This window comes from Budorcas taxicolor, chromosome 17 (assembly GCF_023091745.1).
Source record: "Budorcas taxicolor isolate Tak-1 chromosome 17, Takin1.1, whole genome shotgun sequence".
NCBI classification, from domain to species: domain Eukaryota; kingdom Metazoa; phylum Chordata; class Mammalia; order Artiodactyla; family Bovidae; genus Budorcas; species Budorcas taxicolor.
The window spans coordinates 27,388,249-27,403,079 of NC_068926.1; positions in this window are offsets into that span (position 1 = coordinate 27,388,249).

The following is a 14,831-nucleotide window of genomic DNA, read 5'->3' on the forward strand; positions in this document are numbered from 1 at the left end:
AAGTAATGTCTCTGCTTTTGAATATGCTATCCAGGTTGGTCATAACTTTTCTTCCAAGGAGTAAGCGTCTTTTAATTTCATGGCTGCAGTCAACATCTGCAGTGATTTTGGAGCCTAAAAAAATAAAGTCTGACTCTGTTTCCACTGTTTCTCCATCTATTTGCCATGAAGTGATGGGACTGGATGCCATGATCTTCGTTTTCTGAATTTTGAGCTTTAGGCCAACTTTCTCACTCTCCTCTTTCACTTTCATCAAGAGGCTTTTGAGTTCCTCTTCACTTTTTGTCATAAGGGTGGTGTCATCTGCGTATCTGAGGTTATTGATATTTCTCCCAGCAATCTTGGTCCCAGCTTGTGTTTCTTCTAGTCCAGCATTTCTCATGATGTACTCTGCATAGAAGTTAAATAAACAGGGTGACAATATACAGCCTTGAGGTACTCCTTTTCCTATTTCAAACCAGTGTGTTGTACCATGTCCAATTCTAACTGTTGCTTCCTGACCTGCATACAGATTTCTCAAGAGGCAGGTCAGGTGGTCTGGTACTCCCATTTCTCTCAGAATTTTCCACAGTTTATCGTGATCCACACAGTCAAAGGATTTGGCATAGTCAATAAAGCAGAAATAGATGTTTTTCTGGAACTCTCTGGCTTTTTCCATGATCCAGAAGATGTTGGCAATTTGATCTCTGGTTCCTCTGCCTTTTCTAAAACCAGCTTGAACATCAGGAAGTTCACAGTTCATGTATTGCTGAAGCCGGGCTTGGAGAATTTTGAGCATTACTTTACTAGCATGTGAGATGAGTGCAATTGTGCGGTAATCTGAGCATTCTTTGGCATTGCCTTTCTTTGGGATTGGAATGAAAACTGACCTTTTCCAGTCCTGTGGCCACTGCTGAGTTTTCCAAATTTGCTGGCATATTGAGTGCAGCACTTTCACAGCATCATCTTTCAGGATTTGAAACAGCTCAACTGGAATTTCATCACCTCCACTAGCTTTGTTCGTAGCGATGCTTTCCAAGGCCCACTTGACTTCACTAATCAAGATGTCTGGCTCTAGATTAGTGATCACACCATCATAATTATCCGGGTCATGAAGATCTTTTTTGTACAGTTCTTCTGTATATTCTTGCCACCTCTTCTTAATATCGTCTGCTTCTGTTAGGTCCATACCATTTCTGTCCTTTATCGAGCCCATCTTTGCATGAAATGTTCCCTTGGTATCTCTAATTTTCTTGAAGAGATCTCTAGTCTTTCCCATTCTGTTCTTTTCCTCTGTTTCTTTGCATTGATCGCTGAAGAAGGCCTTCTTATCTCTTCTTGCTGTTCTTTGGAACTCTGCATTCAGATGCTTATATCTTTCCTTTTCTCCTTTGCTTTTCACCTCTCTTCTTTTCACAGCTATTTGTAAGGCCTCCTCAGACAGCCATTTTGCTTTTTTGCATTTCTTTTCCATGGGGATGGTCCTGATCCCTGTCTCCTGTACAATGTCATGAACCTCATTCCATAGTTCATCAGGCACTCTATCTATCAGATCTAGGCCCTTAAATCTATCTCTCACTTCCACTGTATAATCATAAGGGATTTGATTGAGGTCATACCTGAATGGTCTAGCAGTTTTCCCTACTTTCTTCAATTTGAGTCTGAATTTGGTAATAAGGCATTCATGATCGGAGCCACAGTCAGCTCCTGGTCTTGTTTTTGTTGAATGTATACAGCTTCTCCATCTTTGGCTGCAAAGAATATATTCAGTCTGATTTTGGTGTTGACCATCTGGTGATGTCCATGTGTAGAGTCTTCTCTTGTTTTGTTGGAACAGGGTGTCTGCTATGACCAGTGCATTTTCTTGGCAAAACTCTATTAGTCTTTGCCCTGCTTCATTCTGCATTCCAAGGCCAAATTTGCCTGTTACTCCAGGTGTTTCTTGACTTCCTACTTTTGCATTCCAGTCCCCTATAATGAAAAGGACATCTTTTTTGGTGTTAGTTCTAAAAGATCTTGTAGGTCTTCATAAAACTGTTCAACTTCAGCTTTTTTGGCATTACTGGTTGGGGCATAGACTTGGATAACTGTGATATTGAATGGTTTGCCTTGGAGATGAACAGAGAGCATTCTGTCGTTTTTGAGATTGCATCCAAGTACGCATTTCGGACTCTTTTGTTGACCATGATGGCTACTCCATTTCTTTTGAGGGATTCCTGCCCACATCTGAGTTAAATTCACCCATTCCAGTCCATTTTAGTTTACTGATTCCTAGAATGTCGACCTTCACTCTTGCCATCTCGTTTGACCACTTCCAATTTGCCTTGATTCATGGACCTGACATTCCAGGTTCCTATGCAATATTGCTCTTTACAGCATCAGACCTTGCTTCTATCACCAGTCACATCCACAGCTGGGTATTGTTTTTGCTTTGGCTCCATCCCTTCATTCTCTCTGGAGTTATTTCTCCACTGATCTCCAGTAGCATATTGGGCACCTACTGACCTGGGGAGTTCCTCTTTCAGTATCCTATCATTTTGCCTTTTCATACTGTTCATGGGGTTCTCAAGGCAAGAATACTGAAGTGGTTTGCCATTCCCTTCTCCCGTGGACCACATTCTGTCAGACCTCTCCACCATGACCTACCTGTCTTGGGTTGCCCCACGTGCATGGCTTGGTTTCATTGAGTTACACAAGGCTGTGGTCCTAGTGTGATTAGATTGACTAGTTTTCTGTGATTACGGTTTCAGTGTGTCTGCCCTCTGATGCCCTCTTGCAACACCTACCATCTTACTTGGGTTTCTCTTACCTTAGGCATGGGGTATCTCTTCACGGCTGCTCCAGCAAAGCACAGCTGCTGAACAATGGATACGTGTGTCCTTTTCAGTTTTGGTTTCCTCAGGGTATATGGCTAGGAGTGGGATTGCTGGGTCATATGGTGGTTTTCTTCCTATTTTTTAAGGAGTCTCCATACTGTCTTCCCTAGTAGCTGTATCAATTTACATTCCCATCAACAGTACAAGAGTGTTCCCTTTTCTCCACACCCTTTCCAGTATTTATTGTTTATAGACTTTTTGATTATGGCCATTCTGACCAGTGTAAAGTGATATCTCATTGTAATTTTGATTTGCTTTTCTGGCATGCTGCAATTCATGGGGTTGCAAAGAGTCAGACATGACTGAGCGACTGAACTGGACTGAACTGAATAATGAGTGAAGTTGAATATCTTTTCATGTGCTTGTTAGCCATCTGTATGTCTTTTTTGGAGAAATATCTGTTTAGGTTTTTTCCCACTTGTTTATTGGGTTGTTTGTTTTTCTGGCATTGAGTTATATGAGCTGCTTGTATATTTTGGAAATTAATCCTTTGACAGTTGTTCCATTTGCTATTATTTTCTCCCATTCTGAGGGTTGTCTTTTCACCTTACTTATAGATTCCTTTGCTGTGCAAAACTTTTGCACTTTAATCAGATCCGACTTGTTTACTTTCGTTTTTATTTCCATTACTGTGGAGGGTGGGTCATAGAGGATCTTGCTTTGATTTATGTCATCAAGTGTTCTGCCTCTGTTTTCCTCTAAGAGTTTTATAGTTTCTGTTCTTACATTTAGGTCTTTAATCCATTTTGATTTTATCTTTGAGTATCTTCTTAAAGTGTTCTAATTTCATTCTTTTACGTGTAGCTGTCCAGTTTTCCCAGCACCATTTATTGAAGAGGCCATCTTTCCCCATTGTATATTTTTGCCTCCTTTGTCAAAAATAAGGTACCCATAGGTGCATGGGTTTATTTCTGGGCTTTCTATCTTGTTCCATTGGTCTATATTTCTGTTTTGGGGGCAGTACCATACTGTCTTGATAGCTGTAGCTTTGTAGTATAATCTGAAGTCAGGAAGGTTGATTCCTCCAACTCCATTCAAGACTGCTTTGGCTATTCGGGGTCTTTTGTATTTCCATATGAAATGTGAATTTTTTTGTTATAGTTCTGTAAAAAATGCCATTGGTAATTTGATATGGATTGCATTGACTCTGTAGGTTGCATTTGGTGGTAAAGTCATTTTCACAAAATCGATTTTTCCTACCCAGGAACATAGAATATCTCTCCATCTGTTTATGTCCTCTTTGATTTCTTTCATTAGTGTCTTATAATTTTCTGTGTTCAGTTCTTTTTTTCCCCCCCTTAGGTAAGTTCATTCCTAGATACTTAATTCTTTTTCTTGCAATGATGAATGGGATTGATTCCTTAATTTCTCTTTCTGATTTCTCTTTTCATTGTTAGTATATAGAAATGTAAGTGATTTCTGTGTGTTGATTTTGTATCCTGCAACTTTGCTAAATTCACTGATTAGCTCTAGTAATTTTCTGATACTATTTTTAGGGTTTTCTATGTACAGTATCATGTTATTTGTAAACACCGAGAGCTTTACTTCTTTTCCAGTCTGAATTCTTTTTATTTCTTTTCCTTCTATGATTGCTGTAGCTAGAACTTGCAGAACTATGTTGAATAACAGTGGTGAAAGTGGACACCTTAGTCTTGTTCCTGTTCTTAGGGGCAATGCTTTCAGTTTTTCACCATTGAGAATAATATTTGCTGTAGGTTTATTATATATGGCCTTTATTATGTTGAGGTAGGTTCTTTCTATGCCCGTTTTTTTGAAAAGTTTTAATCATAAATCGGTGCTGAATTTTATCAAAGGCTTTTTCTGCATCTATTGAGATTATCATATGGTTTTTATCTTTCAGTTTTTTAATATGGTGTATCACATTGATTGATTTGCATATACTGAAGAATCCTTGCATCTCTGGAATAAACCCAACTTGATCATGGTGTATGAGGTTTTTTATTTGAATTTGAATTATGTTCAAATTCTAAAAATTTTTTAAGATTTTTTGCTTCTATGTTCATCAGTGATATTGGCCTGTAGTTTTCTTTTTTGGTGTTGTCTTTGTCCAGTTTTGGTATCCAGGTGATGGTGGCCTCATAGAATGAGTCTGGAAGTGTTCCTTCCTCTGTAATTTTTTGAAACAGTTTTAGAAGGATAGGCATTATCTCTTCTGTAAATGTTTGATAGAATTCTGTTGCACCATTTGGTCCTGGGCTTTTGTTTTTTTGGAGATTTTTCATCACAGCTTCAATTTCAGTGCTTGTAACTAGGTTGTTAATAATTTCTGTTTATTCCTATTTCAGTCTTGGAAGATTGAACTTTCCTAAGAATCTGTCCATTTCTTCAAGATTATCCATTTTATTGCCATATAGATGATCATAATAGTCTCGTATAATCCTTTGTATTTCTGCATTGTCTCTTGTAATCTCTTTTTCATTTCCAATTTTGTTGATTTGATTCTTCTCTCTTTTTCTTTATGAGTCTGGCTAAAGGTTTGTCAATTTTGTTTACCTTCCCAAAGAACCAGCTTTTAGTTTTATTAAATTGACTTGTTTCTTTCTTTTTTTTCTGCTCAGATCTTTATAATTTCTTTCCTTCCACTAATCTTAGTTTTGTGTGTGTGTGTGCTTCTTTTTCCAGTTGTTTTAGGTGTAAAAGTAGGTTATTGGATGTTTTTCTTGTTTCTTGTGGTAGGGTTGTATTGCTATAAACTTTCCTCTTGGAACTGCTTTTGCTGCATCCCATAGGTTTTGAGTTGTCATGTGTTCATTGTCACTTGTTTCTAGAAATGTTTTGATTTCCCTTTTGATTTCTTCAGTAACCTGCTGGTTATTTAGATACATATTGTTTCATCTCCATGTATTTGTGTTTCTTACAGTTTTTTGTTTTTTGTTTTTTGTTTCTCTTATAATTGATATTTAGTCTCATAGCATTGTGGTTGGAGAAGATACTTGATATGATTTCCATTTTAAAAAATTTGCTGAGGTTTGATTTGTGACCCAAGATGTGGTCTATCATGGAGAATATTCCATTTGCACTTGAGAAAAAGATGTATTCTTCTGCATTTGGATGGAATATCCTGAAGATATCAATGAGATCCATTTCATCTAATGTATCATTAAAGACGTGCTTCATTATTAGTTTTCTGTTTCAATGACGTGCATTGGTGTTGATTGGGAGTTGATTTTATAGATCTTTTTCCTTCTCTTTTATTTCTTGACAATAAAAGTCCCTTTGTTGTAAAGGTGGTTTAGTGGTACTGAATTCTCTTTTAACTTTTGCTCGTCTGAAAAGCTTTTTATTTCTTCATCAATTTTGAATGAGATCCTTGACAGATACAGTAATCTTGGTTGTAGATTTTTCCCCTTTCAGTACTTGAAATATATCCTGCCATTCCTTTCTGGCCCGCAGAGCTTCTGCTGAAAGATCGGCTGTGAAGCATATGGGGTTTCCCTTGTATGTTACTTATTGCTTCTCCCTTACTGTTTTTAATATTCTTTCTTTGTGTTTAGTCTTTGCTAGTTTGATTAGCATGTGTCTTGGCATGTTTTTCCTTGGGTTTATCCTGCATGGGACTCTCTGTGCCTCTTGGACTTTATTGACTTTATTTCCTTTCCCATTTTGGGGAAATTTTCAACTACAGTCTCTTCAAAAATTTTCTCACATCCTTTCTTTTTCTCTTCTTCTTCCGGGACCCCTATAATTCAAATGTTGATGCATTTGATATTGTCCCAGAGGTCTCTGAGATTGTCCTCAGTTATTTTCATTCTTTTTACTTTATTCTACCTTTCAGAAGTTATTTCCACTATTTTATCTTCCAGCTCACTGATTTGTTATTCTGCTTCAGTTATTCTATTTTTATTCCTTTTAGAGCATTTTTAATTTCATTAATTGTATTGTCTCCATATGTTTATTCTTTAATTCTTCTAGATCTTTGTTAATTGATTATTACATTTTCTCCATTTTCAAGGTTTTTGATCATCTTTACTATCATTATTCTGAATTATTTTTCATGCAGTTTGCCTAGATCCTCTTCATTTACTTGGACTTCTGTGTTTCTAGTTTGTTCCTTCATTTGTGTAGTATTTCTCTGCCTTCTATTTATTCATTTTTTAACTTATTGTGTTTGAGGTTTCCTTTTCACAGGCTTCAATTCTTTCTTCCTTTTGGTTTCTGCCCTCCCTACGTTTGGTCCAGTGGTTTGTGTAAGCTTCAGATAGGGGAGATTCATGTTGAGCTGTTGTTGTTGTCTGTTTGTTTGTTTGCTTTTCCTCTCATAGCCAAGGCTGAGTGAGGTGGTAATCCTGTCTGCTGGTAATTGAGTTTGTATTTTGTTTTGTTTGTTGTTTAGATGAGATGTCCTGCCCAGGGTGCTACTGGTGGTTGGATGATGGTGGGTCTTTTATTCAAGTGGTTTCTTTTGTGTGAGCTCTCACTCTTTCATACTCCCTAGGGTTAGTTCTCAGATACTCTAGGGTCTTGGAGTCAGTGCTCCCACTCCAAAGGCTCAGGGCTGGATCCCTGGTGAGGAACAGAGATTCCACAAGTGGTTTGCCATGGCATTAAGTGAGATAAAAACAAATAGCCACCAAACAAAAACCAAAGATGAACCCCAGAGAAATGGCAGTTAAAAAATCAGGCAAATAATAATTAAAATGATGGAGTATATACATAAACATATACACCCATAATCAAAGTCAAAATAGTTCAGCTGAAATAAAGTACAATAGATTGACCTGGCAAACAAAGGAAATAAAAAATTATATTTACCAGTTAAGAACAAAACTAACTAAAGCACAACCTGAAGAGAAAAACTAAAGCAAGGTGCCAAGTTGGGGATAAAGCAATGAAAATAAAACTAACACATATTTTGAGAGGAAAGGGAAGAAAGTAAAGGAAGAAGGAATAGATATATAAAGTTAAATAAGGATAGATGAAGGAGATTTATATATGTTAAAAATTAACTGCAAGGGGAAAAGGACAGTAGGAAAGGTAAACAAAGGAATAAATGTAGAAAAAATATAATTAGTTTTAAAAAGTAAAATTATGAAAAGAAAAAAAAAAGGAAGAAAGAAAAAAGGAAAAACTCCACATAACTGCAAAAGCCCAACATAGAGACAGAGGTTTATAACAACATTAAAAATTGTGACTGAATATACACATATACATATACACCCATAAGCAAAATAAAAACAGTCCAACAAAAGTAAAGTACAATAGATTGACCTGGCAAACAAAAGAAGCCAAAGATTATATCTACCAGTTAAGAACAAAACTAATTAAAGCACAAACTGGAAAACAAAACTAAAACAAGGTGCCAATTGGAGAAGAAAGTAATGAAAATAAAACTAACAAAATGTTGACAGGAAAAGAAAGAAAGAATAGATAGGCAAAGTTAAATAGAAGTAAGTAAAGAAGATTTTGGAGAAGGCAATGGCACCCCACTCCAATACTCTTGCCTGGAAAATCCCATGGACAGAAAAGCCTGGTAGGCTGCAGTCCATGGGGTTGCAAAGAGTCAGACACGACTGAGCAACTTCACTTTCACTTTTCACTTTCATGCATTGGAGAAGGAAATGGCAACCCATTCCAGTGTTCTTGCCTGGAGAATCCCAGGGGGAGTCTGGTGGGCCGCCATCTCTGGGGTCACACAGATTCAGACACGACTGAAGTGACTTAGCAAAGAAGATTTATATAAAGATTAACTCCAAGGGGAAAAGAACAGTAAGAAAAGCAAACAAGGAATAAATGTAGGAAAAAATTATAATAGATTTAAAAAATAATAATAATTTTTTTTAAAAGAAAGAACTACACAGAACTGCAAAAGCTCAACGTAGATGCAGAGGTTTATAACAATAATAAAATATGTGACTGAGGGAAGAAAAAAAAGCTCAAAATCTTAATTAGATTTCATAGTGCCAATAAAGTCAACTACAATGGAGGGGGGAAAAAGGAAAAAAAAAAGTCCAAAAGAATCTACAGAACAAGTCAAAACATAAGAATAATAAATATTTTTCTTGAGTCACTGCTGTCAGAGTCCTTTCCTCGCTGGGAGTCATAGTCCACCTCACCTGCCTAGGTTGACCTCCAACCCTGTGCTGATCTCTGGACCAGCTGTGGGGGCAGCTCAGATTCTAATCTGGTCCGACTCCTGTGTGTTTTTGCCTCCAATGTCCACAGCTATCAGAACTAGTGTGTTTTCTTTTTTAGGAGCTCTCATGACATGGGGTCTCAAAGAGTCAGATACGACTGAGCGACTGAACTGACTGAACTGACTGACGTCCTTTTATATATTCCATAGACACAGAGTCTGCCTAGTTGATAGTGTGGACTTAATCTGCAGTTGGTATAGCTGGTGGGAAGGTTCTGGGTCTTTTTCCTTAGCCACACTGCCCCTGGGTTTCAGTTGTGGCTTTATTTCCACCTCTGCATGTGGGTCATCCACTAGGGTTTACTCCTGAGGCTACTCTGGAGGACTTGGGTTTGCCCCGTGAGGGCCAGGTGTGGAAGTGGTGCAGCTGCTTGGGTCGCAGGGGTTCTGGCAGCACCAGGTACTCAGGGGAGTTGGTGGCTAGGGCAGCAGGAAATATAGTGCTCTAGAAGGGTATGGCAACCAGTATTGGCCAATACACTCTAGTATTCTTGCCTGGAGAACCCCTGGCAGAGAAGCCTGGCAGGCTATATCTACATGGTTGCAATGAATTGAACACAACAGAACCAACCCTGTGCACATAGACACAAAACATTTTTCCCCTGTGGCAGCTCTGCCCTAGTGAGAGTTTAGCATGAAGCTGGTGCAGCTGCTTAGCTTGCAGGGAACCTCACAGGGCCAAGTGTGCAGGGACACAGACTGCCTCTGCCTCAGGAGTCATGGCCCTATCTGAATCTTCTTTTGAGCTTCTTGTAGCTGGCGATCAGAAGGCCTCTTTGGCCAGTCTTTCTCCTACTCTGCCTGTTCAGGCACTTAGATGGCTCCCTTGCCTGGGGTCCTTTAGCGTTGTTTGGGCCATCAGGCACATAGAAGGGGCCACTCTGGCTGGGGTCCTCCTCTGTAGATTGGCATGTCATGCACATAAAGGGGCACCCTGGGTGGAGTTTTACTCTTCAGTTCAGTGTATCAGGCTTTTGATGGGCCAGTCTCTCTGTTTTTCAGCTGCAGATGCTTACGTGTGAGGACAGAGAGGCTATGGTGATGGCTCAACCCCCTAGGCATGACTCAGCAGTATCACCTTGCTTCCATGGTTGCCTGGAATTCCTCCACAGGCATTTGCCACCACAATCTCCTCCCTCACACCCCCTTGATCTGTCTCTCCTCAGTCAATAGCAGCCCTCGCCCTGGGATTGCTCCACAGTCCCTAGACTCCAGCTCCCAGCTTCTGCACCTTCCAGAGGATCTGCATCCCTGTCTCGGGTATGTATGACTGTGGCAAGGACTGTCTGATTCTCATTCCATTTAGGCTGCCACAGATCAGCTGTTTTACTCTCAGCCTTAAATGTTTCTCCTCTGACTCAAACAATTGCCCCTGTATGGGGATGGGACCCCTGCTTCAGTTCCCCAAGCCACCGAGGGCAGGTCCAGTGCTACTAACACTCCTATTTTTCCCCCTAGTTCTTTCGTCCTGCCGAGTTTTGCATGGTTCTATATATTCTTTTCTGCTGGTCAGGTACTCCTGTCCATTCTCAGCTGGTTTGCTTCATGCTATTCTGTGTCCGAAGGTGTATTCCTGATGTATCCATGGAGAGAGATGTACTCCACATCCCCACCTGCTCTGTAGCCATCTTGCCCCCCTCCCCTTGATGAACTTTTATATAGAAGGAGAAAAGATTAGCATGAAACTGAAAATATAGGTAAAGAAGCATCAGCTACTCTTATCAGATCTGATGGGGTATATTTGGTGTTTCTGTAATTTGCACAGTATCTTTGTTGCTGATTTCTGTGTATGGACAAACTTTGGGCCCACAGTGTGCCCTTAATTGATGTTGATGTTCTATGAAGTTATTAACATTTCAAAGGAGAACTTTAAGCTTAGCTCTGAGTGTGAGGCCAACTCCTGGATGTCTGCTTTTACCTTTCTCATGTGAGATAAAATATGGAAGCTAAAATAAAAGAGAAGTACACACATCAGCTTCTAGTTATTGTAGCCCCTCCTACTCTTCTATAATAACTTCGACTTCCATTGTTTTGGAAAGTCTGTGTTCAGCTCTAGTTATCTGCTCCCAATCTTGTTGGTTTCAATTAATTTCCAATAACCTTGATTTCTCGTTTCTTTTCTTTCATCCTTGACAAAAACAAAAAGTGCTTTAATGTTTAATGATTAATTCTAAGCTAGTTAATACATAGCACTGACTTCATGCAGCAAGTTAGTAATAATGTGATGACTGTTTTTACCTGAAATTAATTTGAGAGACACCATAGACCTATCCTGGGTCCTTTGATTTGATTGTATAATGAATATCATGCAGATGGTAAGAAATTTTGACTTAATTAAGCATATTAAGAATAATTAAATGACTTTGACTTTGAAAATGATATCGCTCTTGTCTTCAGTTAACTTATATAAAGCATATGCACTAATAGATTAATAGGGAAGGGAGTGGGCCAACTGTACTTATGCAATTCAACAATAAACAAATGTCCATGTCTGTGCCTTGAGTTTTTACACACACACACACACACACACACACAATTTGTCCATGTTTAAGAATGTTGTTAAATATATTAAATCATTACCAGTATTAGAAAATACAAAAGGAATCAGAAACTTGGCAATGTCTAATCTAAAATCATTTCTTACTGCTCCTTCTAGCATCCAATTCCTAGATACACAAAAATGTTATCTTAAATGGGTTAAATCTGTATAGTGCATGTGACTAGCACTTTATAACATTGATAACATGAAAATTATTAATATAATGTTATTTTTGCATTTTTAAATGCATGATATTCTCCTTTATCTGTTCAAAGTATCAATCTTCTTGGGAGTAGGTAATTGTTTACTACAGAAGGAACATTCATGAGATCAAGGTGAAACACAGTTTCAGAATTAAAAAAATATATATATAAATTTCCATTCAAAAGAAGGTACTTCCTTCTCAAAAGAGAGTAACAATGTCTTTTTCACCCCATTATTATCTTAAAAATCTGACTTGCTCCTGACTTTTGGACAAACCACACATGACTTTACAAACTTAAAATATGACTAAGGCAAATTCAGCTCAGTTCAGTTCAGTCGCTCAGTCGTGTCTGGCTTTTTGCAACCCCATGAATTGCAGCATGCCAGGCCTCCCTGTCCATCACCAACTCCCAGAGTTCACCCAAACTCCTGTGCATCAAGTTGGTGATGCCATCAGCCGTCTCATCCTCTGTTGTCCCCTTCTCCTCCTGCCCCCAATTCCTCCCAGCTAAAGGGTCTTTTCCAATGAGTCAACTCTTCGCATGAGGTGGCCAAAGTATTGGAGTTTCAGCCTCAGCATCAGTCCTTCCAATGAATGCCCAGGACTGATCTCTTATAGGATGGACTGGTTTGATCTCCTTGCAGTCCAAGGGATTCTCAAGAGTCTTCTTCAACACCACAGTTCAAAAGCATCAATTCTTCGGCACTCAGCTTTCTCCACAGTCCAACTCTCATATCCATACATGACCCCTGGAAAAACCATAGCCATGACTAGACGGACCTTTGTTGGCAAAGTAATATCTCTGCTTTTTAATATGCTATCTAGGTTGATCATAACTTTCCTTCCAAGGAGTAAGCGTCTTTTAATTTCATGGCTGCAATCACCATCTGCAGTAATTTTGGAGCCCCAAAATATAAAGTCTCTCATTGTTTCCACGGTTTCCCCATCTATTTGCCATGAAGTGATGAGACCAAATGCTGTGATCTTAGTTTTCTGAATATTGAGGTATAAGCCAAGTTTTTCACTCTCCTCTTTCACTTTCATAAAGAGGCTTTTTAGTTCCTCTTCACTTTCTGCCATAAGGGTGGTTTCTATCTGTTATAAGTGTAAAATATGACATTTGAAATATCTAATATGAAAAAAATATATAAATATATAATATTTGGACCTCACTAATTGTTTTTTATGTCAAATGTTAATTTGGAGGTTTGGTTTATATAAAATATATTATTAAAATAATTTTTACTTATTGTCAATGTGTACATTAAATTTAAAATTACTTATATTGATACCATTATAATTTAATTTAACAGGCTTTTCAGACTGCAGAGAACTTTTATAAGGCCGGTATACATGGAGAAAGCAAAGTGAAGGAAACTTCACAACTTGGAGCAACTGACAGATACCTACTCGGTTGGTGTAACTTAACCAAAGGGGATGAGGAGAAATTGAATAGCAGGGGTTAGGGAAAACATAGACTTAAAAACACAAATGAACACACATTTCTTCCTACTAACATTTAAATTATATATTAGAAAGAGAATGAGCGTGAAAGTCATCGAGAAGAAGCAACATAATTGTTTAATGATAATATAATTCCTGGGGCACTTTGTCAGTGTTTTGTTTGTATGTTTGTTTTGGCTGTCCTTTCTGTATGCTGCTGGATTTGATTGTTAGCATTCTGTTGTGGATAAAATATACTGGTGTCTAGGGTTTTCTTGTGATGTCTGATTTTGGTATCAGCGTAACAATAGTCTCTGACTCTATAAAAGAATCTGGCATCCAAACCCTGACAGGATGGTTACTTTGAGACATTAGTCTGCCATCTTGGTCAGGCATCTTTCTGAATAAAGTTGTATCGCTCACCTCAATACCTTGCTCTCAGATTCATTGGCCTGTCATGCAGTGAGCAGCGCGAACTTGGACTCAGTAACAGTGGTATTGATGGAGCATTCTTTCTCTTTTCCTAACCACTGTTAAACTCCACTAAGGGGAAGTAGACAACTCAATTGTTTTTAGCAATGCCTTGAGGCACGGATTGCTCTACAAACTGGTCCAATTAAATTTTAGTTCTCTTGAAGGAGTACTTACTTAAATTCATAGTTGACATCTATTCTGACTCCAGGATTGCTCCCAGCAGCTGTCTCATTACAAACTATCCTGCAAACTAGCCAGTTTAGCATTGGACTGTATTTTCATTTAAGTCCATGAAACTTCTCCCAGTTATCCTTTCCCACATTCTCAAGGTTTTTAGAAAGTCTTTATGCTTGAATATCTTTATATTCCCTGGGAAGTAAAGGGAGATGATTTGGGAAGAGATTGTGTGTGTGTACTAAGTGGCTCAGTTGTGTCCTACTCTTTGTGACCGTATGGACTGTAGCCCACCAGGCTCCTCTGTCCATAGGATTCTCCAGGCAAGAATACTGGAGTGAGCTGCCATGCCCTTCTCCAGAGGATCTTCCTGACCCAGGGATCAAACCTGTGTCTCTTTTGTCTCCATATGGGAAGCCCTGGGAAGAGATTGGCTTGATTGTTTAGTCCCTATGTCATATCTGACTCTTGTGACCCCCCCGGTCTGCAGCCTGCTAGGCTCCTCTGACCATGGGATTCTCCAGGCAAGAATACTGGGGTAGGTTGTCATTTCCTTCTTCAGTAGGAAGAGATTAGGGGCTACGTATTTTATGGCATGCCTAGGCAAAATCCTAGGCAAATCCTGAGACAGGGCTCTGGAGCTTAAGGTATGACTATGGCAGGCTACTTTCTGAGTAGCACATCCACTGATCGGTCCTCTCAACTTGGCTCTCTTAGTTTGGAACTGCTTGATCAGGGGCAAGGGCAGTTGAGGATTTGCATTGGCCGTGTGCAGAGATGTTATTCCATGAAGGTTACTATGCATGATAAAGAAAGGCTGTGAAATTTGCCCATCTGCCAGTAAGAGGGAAGTGTCTAAGAACATTTCTTTAATAGTAGATATCATCTTTAATGGTTGTTAGCCTAACGACAACAATTAAAAAGCTATTTCCACTTTTCTTCTCCCCAAAGGTAAATCTGGTAATAGTTCCATATATAAAACACAGA